At 38.0% G+C, this 15,035-nt stretch overlaps 1 protein-coding gene across 4 annotated transcripts in view; it reads right to left on the reverse strand.

The window, feature by feature from the left end:
- The window catches only part of FRYL (FRY like transcription coactivator), a 170,066-nt gene that overhangs the window by 137,647 nt on the left and 17,384 nt on the right, over positions 1 to 15,035 (reverse strand). For 3 of the 4 annotated variants that reach the window (XM_048304983.1, XM_048304980.1, XM_048304982.1), the window contains exon 2: positions 13,681 to 13,891. The gene's annotated coding sequence lies outside the window, so the exon portion shown is untranslated. Of the gene's footprint in view, positions 1 to 6,987; positions 7,101 to 13,680; positions 13,892 to 15,035 lie in introns of all 4 variants that reach the window. The other variant, XM_048304981.1, reaches the window with a different exon arrangement.

The raw sequence follows: 15,035 nt of genomic DNA on the forward strand, positions 1-15,035 counted from the left end.
CTCACATAGTTTTAGCCACTAACTACAAAAATGCTAACTTTTATTATATATTAAGTTCTGTTTTGCAGGGACTCTGGTGCTATTTTTACCACTTAAAATATTCATACCACCTTCCAAAAAACTACAAGTACAGAAATAACCTGCCTCTTGTCCAAATATCCACTTTATCCCTAGGGCTACTTCTCCATACATGCCTGGTTTAGCTGAGTATTTTGTTTTTATTTCAGGAAGTTCAAATGTTGTTTTGTATTTAGCTTAAAGAACCCATTAAGAAAGATGCCTTGCATTTGGAGCAGAAAGTTCAAGGACAAAATAAATTAATTAGCATAGAAGAATGTTCCTTAAGTCTTTCTACAATTGGGAATACGTATCATTGTTTGATTTTATGTACTAGACTTAGACAGACACAATACTAGGCAATATTCCCACCTCATTTACCACCAAAGACTGTACACACTGCTCAGAGGAAATACACTAAATACCCACTCCAAACATCTCAGTGGCAGCCTGCATGCTTCTGTTGTTTTTAAGAATGCAGCTCAGGGTCCAAGACATTGTTGAATGCATGCATTGCAATTACCCAAGCTACACATGAAGCATAGCACACTTCTATACATTCCTTAAAAGAAGGTATTTAATCTGAAATTCACTACTGTCGTTTAGCTCTTAAAAAGAAATTCTATGAAAGGTATGCAGCATAACATGCTTTAGGTCTCAAGAGTTTCAGTTAAATGCTCACAAGGGGCTGCTCAACTGGATTAAGTTGTCAGTCTTATTCAACTGCCACATCTGTGGTTCAGAACGCCACAACTTGAAAAAGTTGGTACAAGTTCATTGAAGTTGCCACCTAAGACATTTTTCAAGTTCTATGTAGACTGAAAATGTCTTTTCTAGTCAATTCTGCATTAAAATCCCCAGATATTCAAGTTAGTCTAAATTCCCCTTGTAAATGAATACAAATATCTACACCATTTTTTCCTTATAAATGAATACAAAATTCTGGCCTTATATGATATGTCTTATCATAAAAGACATATTGCAAGAATACTACTTCCTGCAGGAAGATCAAGCAGAAAATTCTACCTATAACGATTTCATTCACAGTATTTTTTCCACAGTACAAAAAAAACTACAGAGAAGTGGGTTTATGCATTGTTGGAACAAATAATAAAGATTACCACAAAGACAATTTGTGATTACAAAAGATCATGAGTCATTACAAGCTCAAGCCATCATTTATATGTAATAGCATTATTTTCTATAGAATTTTTTTTTTGCCCTTGAAATCCTGCCACAAAGCTACTTTGCAGTTCCTAGCATTTGGGAACAAGACAGAAATTCAGATGCTTCTGTAAGGCTGAGAATGCTTCCAACCATCCACCTGCCAGACTGCAGTTTACAGATGGAGCAACCAGGTATTTCACTTTCTACCCATCTTAAACACCCTCTGAAAGGCTCAAACTAGATATCAAAGTGCTCTTAACCACACGTGAAGTACCTAGTCCATCACTTAAATTAAGTGCACAAGGTGTGACATTTTACACAACACGCGGCATACGTGAGTAATGAATTTAAAAAACAATTAAGTGTTGAAACGATATTTTTTTAAAATGAGAAAGTAACAGCCTTTCAAGTAATAGGACACAAAACACCAGCAAGTAATAGAACCCACCCTCCATACTCATGATCATATTTCAAGATTAAACCAATAAACTAAGGATAAACTAATAAAGCTTATGCAAAAAAGACTTATCAAAGCTTTTGACTGAGTTTTCCTTCAGGGTGGCTTTCGACTCTTAAGAAAAGAACATCAAGAAGTTTTCAACAGAAGATAGTTGGGGACACATATGTGCATGTTTATATATGTATATGGATGGATGGAGTTTAACTCCAGAACTTCCATACTTCATAACATTCTATGAAAACAGCATTTTATAAAAAATGAAGGCAAGATGCAAGGCTTATGTTTTTGCCTTGGTATGTCATTTCACATACACTCCTCCCTCACATTTGTTCTTATCATCTTCCTAAACAGTACAATGTACAATTGTGGGTTCTATGCAACCTGAGCAAGTTTTACAGATTATCTGTCAGTGTAAAACATATCAGAAGTTTTACAATTATTATACCTAAATTCATCCTTAAACAAAACCAAAACAGGCTACAAAAAGCCTGATTCAATAAATTTTAACACTTTCTTATTCTGGAACCTCTAAATAAATTTTTAAAAATAATAGAAGATTTGGTCTTAGGTAGAATTGTTATTTGCATTACAGTAAGTTCTTTGTTGTCTTCTCATGTGTATTCCACTTCTGTTACACTCAAAGGATGACCCTGATTTTGCACTGAAGTGCCTGCTGAGGTCATTCAGGCTCTCTCTTGATGTATATATCACTAGCTGCGCAAGATAATGTCTGAGCTCTGCACCTGTCACTAACAGGAATCCACAAAGCAGGACTTCGCATCAGAAGGGATTACAAACAGATCACGAAACATGCAGAAGTATAATAGTGGGAGACACAGTGAATGATCACAGTGTAATAGCACTTCTCAGAGCACTGCCTCTTTGGATTTGATCTTTCAGGACACAAACAGCCAAGCTGTTTAGCAGGAGTGCATAGAAGGCCACGTCCATGGGAATTCCATTGATGCAGGTGAACCTGCTGATGGAGGAACAACCCAAGAACGAGAAATACTGAAAAAACAAAACAGTCAATGAAAGAAAGATCCATGTGAGAGAGAACTACTTGCAAGTGACTTGAATTCACATATGTAGAGAATTCCTAGAATTAGCAACGATAATAGTAAAAGACAATTATAAACCAGACAAGACACTGGGAAGTACAATTTTGGAAGATCGCCTAGAGGCCCTATAGCCTACCACAAACAACATCTCTTGACAGGTCTCTTCCCGAGCAAGCGTGCATTGCAAACCTGCAGCTTTAACACAAAACGTTTCTAGAACTTCCCCACCGTGCCAGAGAAACGCCAGCCCAGCCCTACCTGCGGTGGGAGAGAGGGCAAAGGTTCTTTTATATTTAACGCGTAAGATCAAGAGAGATCCGGGGGTGTTGGAGGGCGGGGGAAAGCGCGGTGCCGCTGCTCCCACCCGGACCGTGCAAGGCACGCCCGCTGAGGGAATAACGCGGCTCTCCCGGGGAGCCCCGCGCCCCCCGCCCGGAGGGCCTTGCGCGCAACGCCCCCCCGCGGCCTGAGGCCGCACTGCGCCCGCCGCCCTCCCGCTCGTCCTCCTCCTGGTTCCGAGCTGCCGGCCCGGGCCACTGCCCTCATCAGCGGGCCGCTTGTAACCTGGGTGCGCCTGTCGGTGCCGCACAGACCGCCCCGGCACAGGAAAGAGGAGAACTGCGCCCGATTCCACGGACCTCCGCAGAAGGCAAAAAGTTCAGGGAGCTGGCTTGGCACGGTGGGAACATATGTTCGAAAATACAGCTATGTTAAGGAAACTCCCCTGTCCGCCCATGCGGGAACCACTCTGCCACCACCTGAGCTGGGACGAAGACCCCTTCGCAGATACACGCCTCGCACTCACAGTCAGACGAGGTTTCCCTGTGTGTTCTATCCCAGGGTTCCCACAGCAGAGTCTCAGACGTCCAGATCCTTAAAATAATTTAATCATCCGTGTAACAAATCACAACAGCTTGAGCTGGTGCCTCCGGGGAGGGACCCCGAGCAAAGGAACCCCTGGCTTTTACACCCTCACAGTCAAAGCACAGGGCCGTTGGGGGTCTCCCAGCCGAGTCCTCAGCTCCTGCCGCGTCCCTGTGTCTCTGAGTGTCCAATCCCCTGGCTGGCACCACAGGTCCCCGTGCCCTTCATTGTGCAAAGGGTCGGCACTTCACGGCCTCTTGTCGCAGAGCAGAGCTCAGCCTGGAGCTGCACACCGAGCCACACGCGAGGAATGTACTCCTCAACAGCCATGCTGGCAATACGGCCATTGGTACAACCACGCTGACAGAGGACGCAGCTGGAGGCGCTCCCGTGCCAGCGAAGTGGAAGGTCACACTGCAAACCTTGGTGGTTTAAAGATCTTTTCCAACCTAAACGATTCTATGATCTCGCCTTTAGGTAAACACTGCTATGGTGTGGCACATCTATAGAAACGCAGAACCTGTACTTTCTCCCAGCTTCTCAGCAACGGGACAACGTTAATTGGACAGAACAACACACCAAAACAACCCCCAAAAAACCATCAACATTCCCTTCCAAAAAAACCCACCACCCCACCAAAACAAAAACCTACAAAGCAAAACTATCCCTCCTGCTAGGACACTGGTACTGGAGGCATCACCAAAGGAGTTTCAACAGGAAAGCAGCATAGAAAGGGTGCAAGTTTTGCCTTTTGAAAGGGTGAGCAGGCCAAGCGATGCAGTTGTCTCTGTTTGCAGCTCTACAAGAAACTTTAATATTCCTTGAGATTAAAGGCGTTAACTATGCATCCCATACTGAACATAGCATATAAGACATACTGAACACAGCATCAGTGTGCACCAAATAAACACTACTATTTTCACCAACTTCCTCATTTCAACCTGACATCACTGTTTCATGGGGGAGTGAATCTGCTAAGGAAATACAGCAACTACAAGAACACCCAAATATTTAGGAGAAAAACACAAGTACGGGAAGTTTCTTCTTGATTCTTAGAAGAGAAGACAAATTTGTAAGAATATTTGTAATAGTTTGTCCTACCCCAATGAAAACAATCGATTCTTACCAAAAAAAAAAAAAAAAAAAAAAAAAAAAAGCTAAGATACGATACAAACTGAAAGCAGAATAAAGCAGTAGAGTTAGAAATCAAACAGTCCAGCCTGCAGGTATAAATTAACACACCTGCATTAAACTCATGACAGGTAGTGGGTACTGGACATCCATGTTTTACCTGCTAGGCAAATAGTAGGACACACATAATTTCACAGAGAAGACTGCATGGGTAGGGAAGAGAAACCCTGTTTCTTCCTCTGTATATGCTGCACTTTTTTTAAATGGCAAGCCTTTTTGCTTTAGAACTACAACTGTCACACAGCTCTCTTTTTTTCTTTTAGATAGAGAAATTTGAACAAAGAACACAGCCTAGAAAAACAAACACATAGGGATAAAACAGTGTATATAGTGTAATATTGTGGAGTCATCTCATCTTTTGGCAATTTGCACTAACCACATGTAAGGACCTAACATATTTAAAGGAATTAACTTTCCATGTCTCTTTCAAACTTCTAAAATATATTTAAGAGGCTATCCTTCATATAACTTACACTTAACTTTACAGTTAATGCCTAAGCTACTTGGCATTAATAGCTTCCTTGGTTAAGTTCCATTAATGTAATTTCACAGAAAAAAACCAACCAGGGACAAATCAATGTGCAATTTTGCAATAAACTATTTCTATATCAGTGCAAACTTGTTGTAGCTATTATTTTGCATACAAAATATTTTAAAATTAAGCCATTTAACCTTTCTACAGTTTAGGTTTACTGCTTTTTTTAATGTAAAAATGTAAATAGTTTCAATTATCCCGATGCTTTTCTTAGACACACCTAGCTATTTCCTGAGAAATGAAAGAAACAAACAACTGTCAGTTTCTGGTAAAGTTTCACTTTTCTTTCAAACACTTAGGTTGTATTTATTTGCTTTATATTGGGGGCTGGAGATCCTTTTGGAGCAAGTTGTGGGGCTTTTTCTTTGGAAGGCTGCAGATTTCTGGGAATTATTTGAGGGGGGGGGTTTCAGAATCTGGCTTTGATTATCTAGCATTAATATGAAATAAAATAGAAGTATCTGTCAAAAGATATCCATCAGCAGTTGAACATAAAACAACTGTTATGTTCACTGACTGAATACAGTATTATTCTGCTTAATAAAAAAGCCCCAAAATTTTTACCATTTATGCATTAAGTTTTAACTGTTCTTATCTTGAGGTCACATGCAAGAATACAATGCTTTCCTGAACTCATTAGGAGTTCCTGAGAAGATCAAGGTATTGTCTATCCCACAGCTTCTACAATCAGTCAGGATAAGGATCTGGGCTTCCTGTGGCTAACCTCTTGCTTGTTCCAAGTCCTGATACACCACACAAGATCTTCCATACCTATGAATTTCTCCCACTGGCAGATTTTTCTTCAAATAAGAACCTGCAGCAGTACATAACCTGAACCATACGCATTTCCATGCAAGTAGAAACAGCAAGAGAAGGCATCATTACACAATCCCGTAACAATAGAAGTGGCCAGATTTTTTTTTCTTATAAAATAATCAAAGTGAGTTATGACAACCTTGATGTTGATATCTCTGTATAAAGAACATTAAAATTAGCAACATTTTAAAACCAAAGGGTCTGTGGAACAGCTACTACTAAGCCAGAGCAACAATGGCAACACTGCTATGAAATTGGATCTCTAAGGAGTTGAGACCTGAAAACCTTTACCAAAAGCCTTTTAAGTGCTTTACAGAAAAACTAGAGTTGCCAATTGTTAATGCATAGAACAGTCAGAACATAGACAGTAAGCGATAACTAGAGACCAAGCACACACATATATTTCCAGAATTACTCAAGACAGTGGTTCAACATGTATTTCTTAAATAAATATTTGGGCTATTGAGTTTATTATTTTTACAGCCATCGTCACTGTTTCTGTTAAGAGTTTCTCTAGCACTACATAAAAGCACACATCTGTAGAAGAAATTACTCATGTTTGAATGGCCAACTTTTAAAATCATGTACACAGCATAAAAGTCAAATGGCAAGGAAATCTATACTCCACTGTTCAAAATAACCTTCATTCCAATCCCAAAACTGCATACAGCACACTTATCTTGCTTCCCTTACCAAGCCTAACCTAGCTTCAGTTTATTGCTTAAAATTTTATACAAGGCAGGCATATTTAAATGCAAAAAAAAGAAAACCATGCTTAGTGAGTTCATAGAATAAGCTCCATTTGCAATATCAATGAAAAAGTTCTCAACACCTACATTAAATACAGGTTCTGTCTTGGTTTACTGAGCATTCATCCAGTCTCATCTATTTTAGTTCTTCTCTTCCAAAATTAACTGGGTTCTTGAAACATGGCCAAAGGAAGTTTAATCTACATGGCAAAACAGAAAGTAGAAACTAATATTCAACCTACTTGAAAAAAAACCAAAACCAACCCACCTGGGTGGCTGCATTCACAAGTCTATTCATGTGGATTGACATGTTCAAGTCTCTACTAGTTTAGGCTTGGTTATACAGACCATACTACTAAAACTCTAAAGCACTATATATATAGTGAAATATATTTATTACAGGATTTATACTAGCTGTGGAGCAATGGATTTATAAATCTCACACAATATATAGTTCTCCTATATAGAATTTCATAATGTCATATCTCTCTCATAACAAAACCACTATGTCGAAAGAAGGATGTCCCAATAGAGATCAAGATTTATGGATTAATATTAAAATTAGTCAAAGAAGAAATAAGTACTTCATTTTCTTAAGTTAGATATTTGTTAACCATTTGTACAATGGTAGCTAAATCAAGCTGATGAACAAATTATTTCTCACAGAGAGGTGCTGTGAGACTTCAGAAAGTTACTCTTAGCTAGAGGTAGTTAAAACTATTGTATCTATCTTCCTAACAGAATATATTTTTAAAAAGTTAGATACTGTATGTTTGCCCACATATATGTTGGGAGAGAACTTTAAACCTTCTCCCTTCTTTTCTATGTCAGACACAAATAATAATCTCTAAAGCATTACAAGATTCCTCAATTGAAAATACCCAAGTTTTGATTTTTAAAAAGTATTATTCCTATTTCAATAATGAATGAAAGACTTCCTTCAGTGTAAAGCAACAGCACACCAGTTCTTCTGCAATACAAATGTCTTTGCCCCTTCTTTTTACTTAGACACTTGAATGCATTTCCACTTGATAATCTGAACATAACCACAAAGAATAAATGCTGCTGCCAGAACTATGCAATTTGACTTGAATAGAAAACAGCCCCAATCTTACACTAAATGTAATTGTACTATGGTACTGTGGGCTGAAGCCTTCAACATTTGTGGCTTATAAAAGATTAGCACCTGTATCAAAGGAAAACAAATTCCCTCCTGGTCTGAACAAGATGCTTTCCCCTTACTGGGGACACACAATGACTATATCAAATTCCAAGGCAGGTGGAAAATTAGATACTTAAGGAACTTACTTATCAGATAGTACATGACTGAGTATGATTTACCATAGTAATACATCACCTGCTACTAATTTCAAGCAATTCTTCCATGTAAATTTTGTACCCCTCAAAGAGAGGAAAGTCTTTTTTTGTGTAGCAAGCATAGAATGCTTAAGGATATTGTTTCCATTGAACAAACCAGGAAGTTTTTTGTTGGGTTTGGGTTTGTTTTCTAATTAACATACAATTGTCTCCTGTGTTAAGGAAGAGGGGAAAAAAAAAATCAGTAACAACCAAAACACCAGATACTGCAGAGGATGCTCCCAGTAGAATTCCACATAGGCCTATGGGCACCACAGTATTGTAGCTTTAAATACATAAACATTTGCAAAATATCATTCATGTTTAACAGAAAACAAGAAAAGAGGAGGAGAATTTCCACTTTTATAATGTCTATAAAGGAAAGAGAATAGATGTAGTTTAGGTTTGGTGAGGTTTTGGTTTCAGGGCTTTGAGCACAGGAGAGGAAATTCTAACTTTCAGTGTTAGATGTTACATGAAATCTGATTTCCTATTTGGAAGGCTGCAACATACTTGGATGAAACAGGGGTCCAACTAAACTACTAAATTAAAGTTCAAAAATGTTTCTAGTAAGAAAGGAAGAAAAAACCCCTAAGTTTGAAACCAAACAATTTTTGATTATTAGCAAGCAACTAAACACAGTTGCTAAAAGCACTGCTAGAATAACTAATTCTCAGTATAGCAAAGTCACTAAACAAACACATAGAAAGACGAAGGAACTAAACCAAAAAATTGTTGATCCACCCAAGAGAAAACATCAATTTTTACCCTATATGGAATATTTATGTACTTATGTACAACCATGCAGATTTGCTTGCTAAATATAGTCATATTATCACAGTAAAGCTCATAAAATTGCAGAGAGGTAAACCATAAATAAATAAAATTTAAAAAACAGAAGCAATACACAGCATGCTAACTTTGCAGCTTCAGAAGGTGAGTGAACAGACTTTTGCTTAAAAGACAGTAGTCAAGGCAAAGTCACTGTTCCTACACACATGCTCCACTGCTCAGGCATTCTGGCAATCACCTGGGGGCAACAGAAATGCTCAAAGGGCACTTCCTTGTATCTATAGTCCTACCCAAGTATCATACATTAAGGTGGATCTATGGAACAGACAAACGTATTATGAGTGATAAGTTGTAAAGTACAGACTAAGACAAAAGAGTGGTGGCATACTTTTAACTCACACATATCATCAGATTAAAAGGATTATTCTAATTTCTAATGCCAGAAGAAACATGTATGAGATTGGCATGTATTGTAAAAGGTTTATGAAAGAACTCCTTATTATGGAAGAGAAGTGCTGTATTACACCTATCTGAAGGAGAGGTTAAGCCTGTTCCTGTTAGAAGCAAGAAGGAGAAAAATAAGCTGCCTTTGAAGAGCAGAGAGGAAACCACTGCAATTTAAGGACCTGGCTGAACGTGAGCACCAAGGAAGGCAAAAATTCCTTTCTTTAAAGAAAAAAAATGATGCTCCGGTCATCTGATGAGAGCAGAAAGACTAAAGAAGACCTGAGTGTTTTCTTCACTTGTGACTTTTAATAACAAAAGACTAGTAATTGTAATAGTGAAAGACAGGAGGATTCTTTCCCAAAAGTTTTCAAAGATTGGAATTACTTCCTCCTTGAGGAAACGCAAAAGTGGTGTCAAGACTGTCATTTTGTTCATGCTAGCTTTCATCACTCACACAGAAGAGCCAATTAAATGTGGTTAAAATTAAGAATAGGAGCTAAGTACACCTGAAAAGGAGAAGGCTCCTTTCCTCGCACAACCCTGTTATTCCTTGCTTAAGTCTGCTGTATGTTTTAGACTGAATTCTTATATTCTTTAAGGAGTGGCTCAAATCAAAACAACAGTTCTGCACCAGAAGTGAGGCTTGCTGCACTTCATTAGGCATTTCTGAGCCAGAGCATTACTGAGGACGATCTAAGGATAGCAGAGACAAGAACTTCATGACCAGTGGTGCACTGTACATGGAAATCGCCCTGGGCCAAACAAGGCAAGATGTATTAAGCCCTGATGGGCAGGGGCACAAGGGAGGGGAACTCAGAGCTTCCACAGGAAAGCTCTGCAGCTACATAGGAGATACCAGAAGTAGCTGCATCACTTGTGCTTTACCCAAACCTCTGAAAGAAAATGCCTATCATTGTCTTATCTTTGACGTACTTGTTTTGTTCTTCACCACCATCTTCCTGCTGATGCATAATGAGACTTTTCTAAAAGAAATTCACCACAGGTCTAGCCCCTTTGAAGGCCAAATGTATTTCACTTTAGGTGTTAAAAAACACCTAAAGGTAGTGCCATGTATATTATGCTCAATATGCAAGCAGATTACATTTAAAAAAAAGTGGTCAAAAGAAAAATCAATCAAACTAAAATTTATCATTCATTATCAAGATATACAGCTGTTCTTCATGCCAGAAAATAAGTTCTAAATGAAAAAGCTTTACAAAATGTTGAAAGCAGAAAATTTATGAATGTTGAATGCTGCCTAAAAAGAAAACCCAAACAAACAAAAACAAAGCACAAAGCCCCCAGAATCCTGAGGAAGGTAAATCCTACCAGACTGGTTCAACAGTTCTTTTCCCCTCTAGTCTGACAAGACATGTGCCCACTTCCCAGATTAAGCAGCTCTTGTGTGTCACTATTATCATTTCCATCTTCTGGGGTTTGTTTGGTAGATGTGATGTGCCTCAGATGTTCAACATTTTTTGAACAACATGAGGCATTGACTGTGAGGCATTTGTCACTGCAAGTCATTTGTCAGTACAATTAGGTACAGTCTACGAAGCTCTTCAGCAGAAACATACCTCTCTAGTCAGGCATCAGAGTGAGAACTAATGTTCAAATGAAGCAGGAGGCAGGGGGGAAAGCCCACAAAAAGCCTTATTAAAAGTGAGGCTCACTGAGCTGTATCTTAATAGAAACTTTGTGATAAAAAAAGAACTTGAATTTTCTGTTTATTTTTCCAATGTCCGCTTTAGAGTTTATATAAACACAACTAATGAAACTGCTGAGCAGGGTAGTGAGTACCAAGTACTGCTTTAATCCTAGATGTTTATTTAAGGAGAAGAAAAAAGAAAAGAAAGAATAAGATGATTTTTTTTTTAATAAAATACATTTTAAAAAACCACCACACTTTTCTCCTTGTGATGGTCCTTTATTAATTATGCTGAAAAATAAATTAACCAAACTTAGGTGCTATACTTGCAAAAATGCTTGTCAAGTATTAACAGGCACATTAATTATTTTGAATATTGTTCAGGAATCGCATTTACAGAAATAGGCTTTTCAGCATAACTGGTGCTCCAGACAATTTTACAGAGGTCATGTGAGCTTTTCAAGACCTGACTGGATAAAACCCTGAGCACCAAGGCTGATCAGGGAACTGATTTCAGGGATTAAATTAGTAACACTGAAGAATGGCAGCTGGCACATTTTTCCACCTATATCTTATTTTTCCTTATCACACATTTTTAAAGGAAAGCACTTGAGATAAAACTCTCTCTGCATTCTCCAACAGGAAAATAGACCCTGAAAGACAACTTCATACTAAAGTGAAAAACAAAAAGAAACCCCAAACACAGGTTTATTGCCTATACGAAACACAGTAGGCTTTTAATACAGAAAACAATAGATACAAAAAGCTGTGGACCCAGTGCTAAGAAATTTGCTTTAAACCTACTACCTGATTGCTTTTTAAACATCTGGCAGCAAGGTTAAAAAGCACAATAATTACTGAGAAGTAGTCCAAAAACTAGATCAGCACTGGACAGCCTTGTCCCCAATAAGGAAAAACTACACAACTCAAACTTGAACATTTGATGTTTGTAATTGGAGCACATTTTCTACATAAACATATAGAAGTGTTGAAACATACATAAGCACTAAAAACTTTTAAAATTAGGTAAAACTGAAGTTGTCCAAAGCATCCACAGAACAAAAACTTACAGTAAAAAAATATACTAATGTTCTCAAACCCTCTGCCTCCATTTTTCTGTTTCATTTAAAACATTGATTTGGAGTTCCCACTCTAATGTTCAAAGATGTATTTGCCTTCCTTCAGCAATAGATATGGTGTTCAAGGTAAACTGAACAAGAACACCAAGATATGGTGTTCAAGGTAAACTGCTGCAGCAACAAATTTGTTATACTTTGAGAGAAAGAATACATCAGAACAAAAATAATTATGGTATAAAATTCTAACAAAAACAGTTAAGCAAGCCAGCATGTTATATAACTAGAAATGAAAATCAGTAACAGAATCAAACATGGGTATGTGATACACTGGAGATGTTTCAATGGCAGATCTCAGCACGCATTCAAATTCTATTTTATTGTATACTTCTCCTCTATAGAATATATAGAACAAATAAAGGAAAGTGAGAGCTATGAGAAAATATTGTAGAACATATAATATTCTAATTATTGATGACAGTTAATAATAGAACATAAAATATTCTATTACATTCTATAGAGTACTATAGAATATATAACTAATAAAAATGTCTTGAGTACAAAAGTCCACATAGCAAATAGCATATCAACAACAGCACTTCAATATTTCTGTCCTGTCACACTAGTGATTTGGTGTATGTACACTCTGTTTTCAAAGGCCAAAAGAAAGCATGGTCTATCAGTTTTACAACTTGACTATAGAAAAGCAGTGTGTTATATTACTTTTGAAGGACAGTTTAGATGTTGGTTAGATCTATCCATACTCATTTCAGCTCAGAAGTGCTTTAGTGACAATAGTTGCCCTGTAGTTGACATCAATGCATATCTATTTCCTACTGGTAAAATCCTTACATGAAAAGCAGCAAAGAAAAGAGCGTCTGTGAGGCACTGACTTAGGAATTAGAACACTGGCTAAGGAGCTAGAGGTCCCTTCCAAGCCAAACCTTTCCACGATTCCGCGACTGCCTCTGCAAATGCACTGCAGTACCCGGCCTCACCCACAAGGGGGCCGAGCGCAGACGCCCGCGCGCACAACCCAAAGGAGGGAGGGCTCTGGTCCCACCAGCTCCGCCTTGCGCGGAGCACTGACGGTCGTGAAAGAACTTGAGAGAACTGCTGAACATACAGAAATTACACAAAATCAATACTACAATTCGAGAATTACTAAACGCACAGAGACCACAGCTGCTTCAGAAGTCCCCAAGCTGCAGGTGACTAGAAGGCTATTTGCCCTGTTCCTGACCTCTTCCTCAGACATTCACTTTTGGCCATGATCAGTTACTACACTGTATTAAATCAAATGCTCTTACTGGATTTAACACCGTTCCGACGGTCTTGTAGTCAGATAACTGATATGTGAAGTAGCAGCTCAAAATGTGTTAACAGTACAATACAGACAAGCAAAACCAATAAAAGATACATGAAAATCTATTTATGAGAGTACTGAGAGAAAGACCTTACCACTTAGAAGCCATTGTTAACCACTGAGGCGGGCTGTTAGCATGTTGCACTTAGGATCAATCCATCAAGACATTTTCCCCCCCCGAGTCCAACGTTGTGCTTCGAGATGTAAGAGTAGACAAAGATGTAAACAGCTTTGAGTCGGCTGGTATGTAGCCAAAAACTGGAGAAAGATCTCCAAGCACAGTACAGACAAATGAAGTACAGAACTCTGAAAAAGAAATGAGAAAATACAATCAAACTGTAGACACTTAACAGAGATGACAACAATTTCCCAATCCTTCAGAATTCTGAATTTATCATTGAAAAGTTAACTATAAAAATCTGTTACATGTGTCTTCAAAACTGCTGTTCTGCTCAGAAGCTAATGATTCTTAATGATTTTTTCCCCATGAAAGAGAAAAATTCAAACTGACACCAAAATAACATCTGGTTTCCCACGCTCAGCATATTCTGCATCCATCCATTCTTATGAAGGGTTTTAATTGCTCTTTAGTTACAAACATATTTTTATTAATCATACATAACCACTCTAAAATACAAGTAATTCTGAATCAGTTTTTTCATATTAGTCCTTTTATTTATTTCTTTATTGATTTTTTGGGTTTTTTTTCCTCTGCTCAGTTAGCAGGAGGATGTGGTCAGAAAAAGAAACAAACAGTACTTCAGCTGGGTCTTCCTAACAAAGCCTTGAGAACTTCTGGAGATTCCTTCAGAATAGAAATTTGTATGCAACTGACATACTTGCCACAACTTGCCTAAGCAGCAGTTTGTTTTTGTTCTTCTATAGCGCCAAACTACAGTAAAAGCACTTCAGTATTTTTCATTTCACCCTGAAGGCAGATCAGGCCCTTTCAACTGCTTTTAACAACTCAAGTCTCATCATGCAGTAGCAATCCACCACTCCAGAACATCTAGTTTATATGGGGAATTTTTTTTTCTTCTTTTTAAAATTCATAGCTTGAAAAATTCCAGGTAGGTAAAAAACCCTGTACATCAGCACGATTTTCAGTGCTCTGATGCAGCACAAATGTAGTAGTTTTCTTTAAGGATGCGTGAACTTTTCAATCATCATCAATTCTTTTATGTACAATTTGTTCCACTTCTTAATTAGTGTTTCCAAAAATACAAAAGAGAGACCCACATAAGTGTAATCTAAAAGTAAAAAGCCACATCCTGAAGATTTTAAGATGTAAAAGAAAGCTTAAAAGTGGGACTGTGAGACAAGCAAGAAAATTAGATAAACTATTACAAATAGGAGGCAAGCTGATGTTTATATTTAAATTGAGTACATATTACGTAATTCCTTGGAAAAGCAAGTCAAGTTTTTTAAAGACTTGACCAGTTAAAAAGGG

This window comes from Corvus hawaiiensis, chromosome 5 (genome assembly GCF_020740725.1).
Source record: "Corvus hawaiiensis isolate bCorHaw1 chromosome 5, bCorHaw1.pri.cur, whole genome shotgun sequence".
Taxonomy (NCBI): Eukaryota; Metazoa; Chordata; class Aves; order Passeriformes; family Corvidae; genus Corvus; species Corvus hawaiiensis.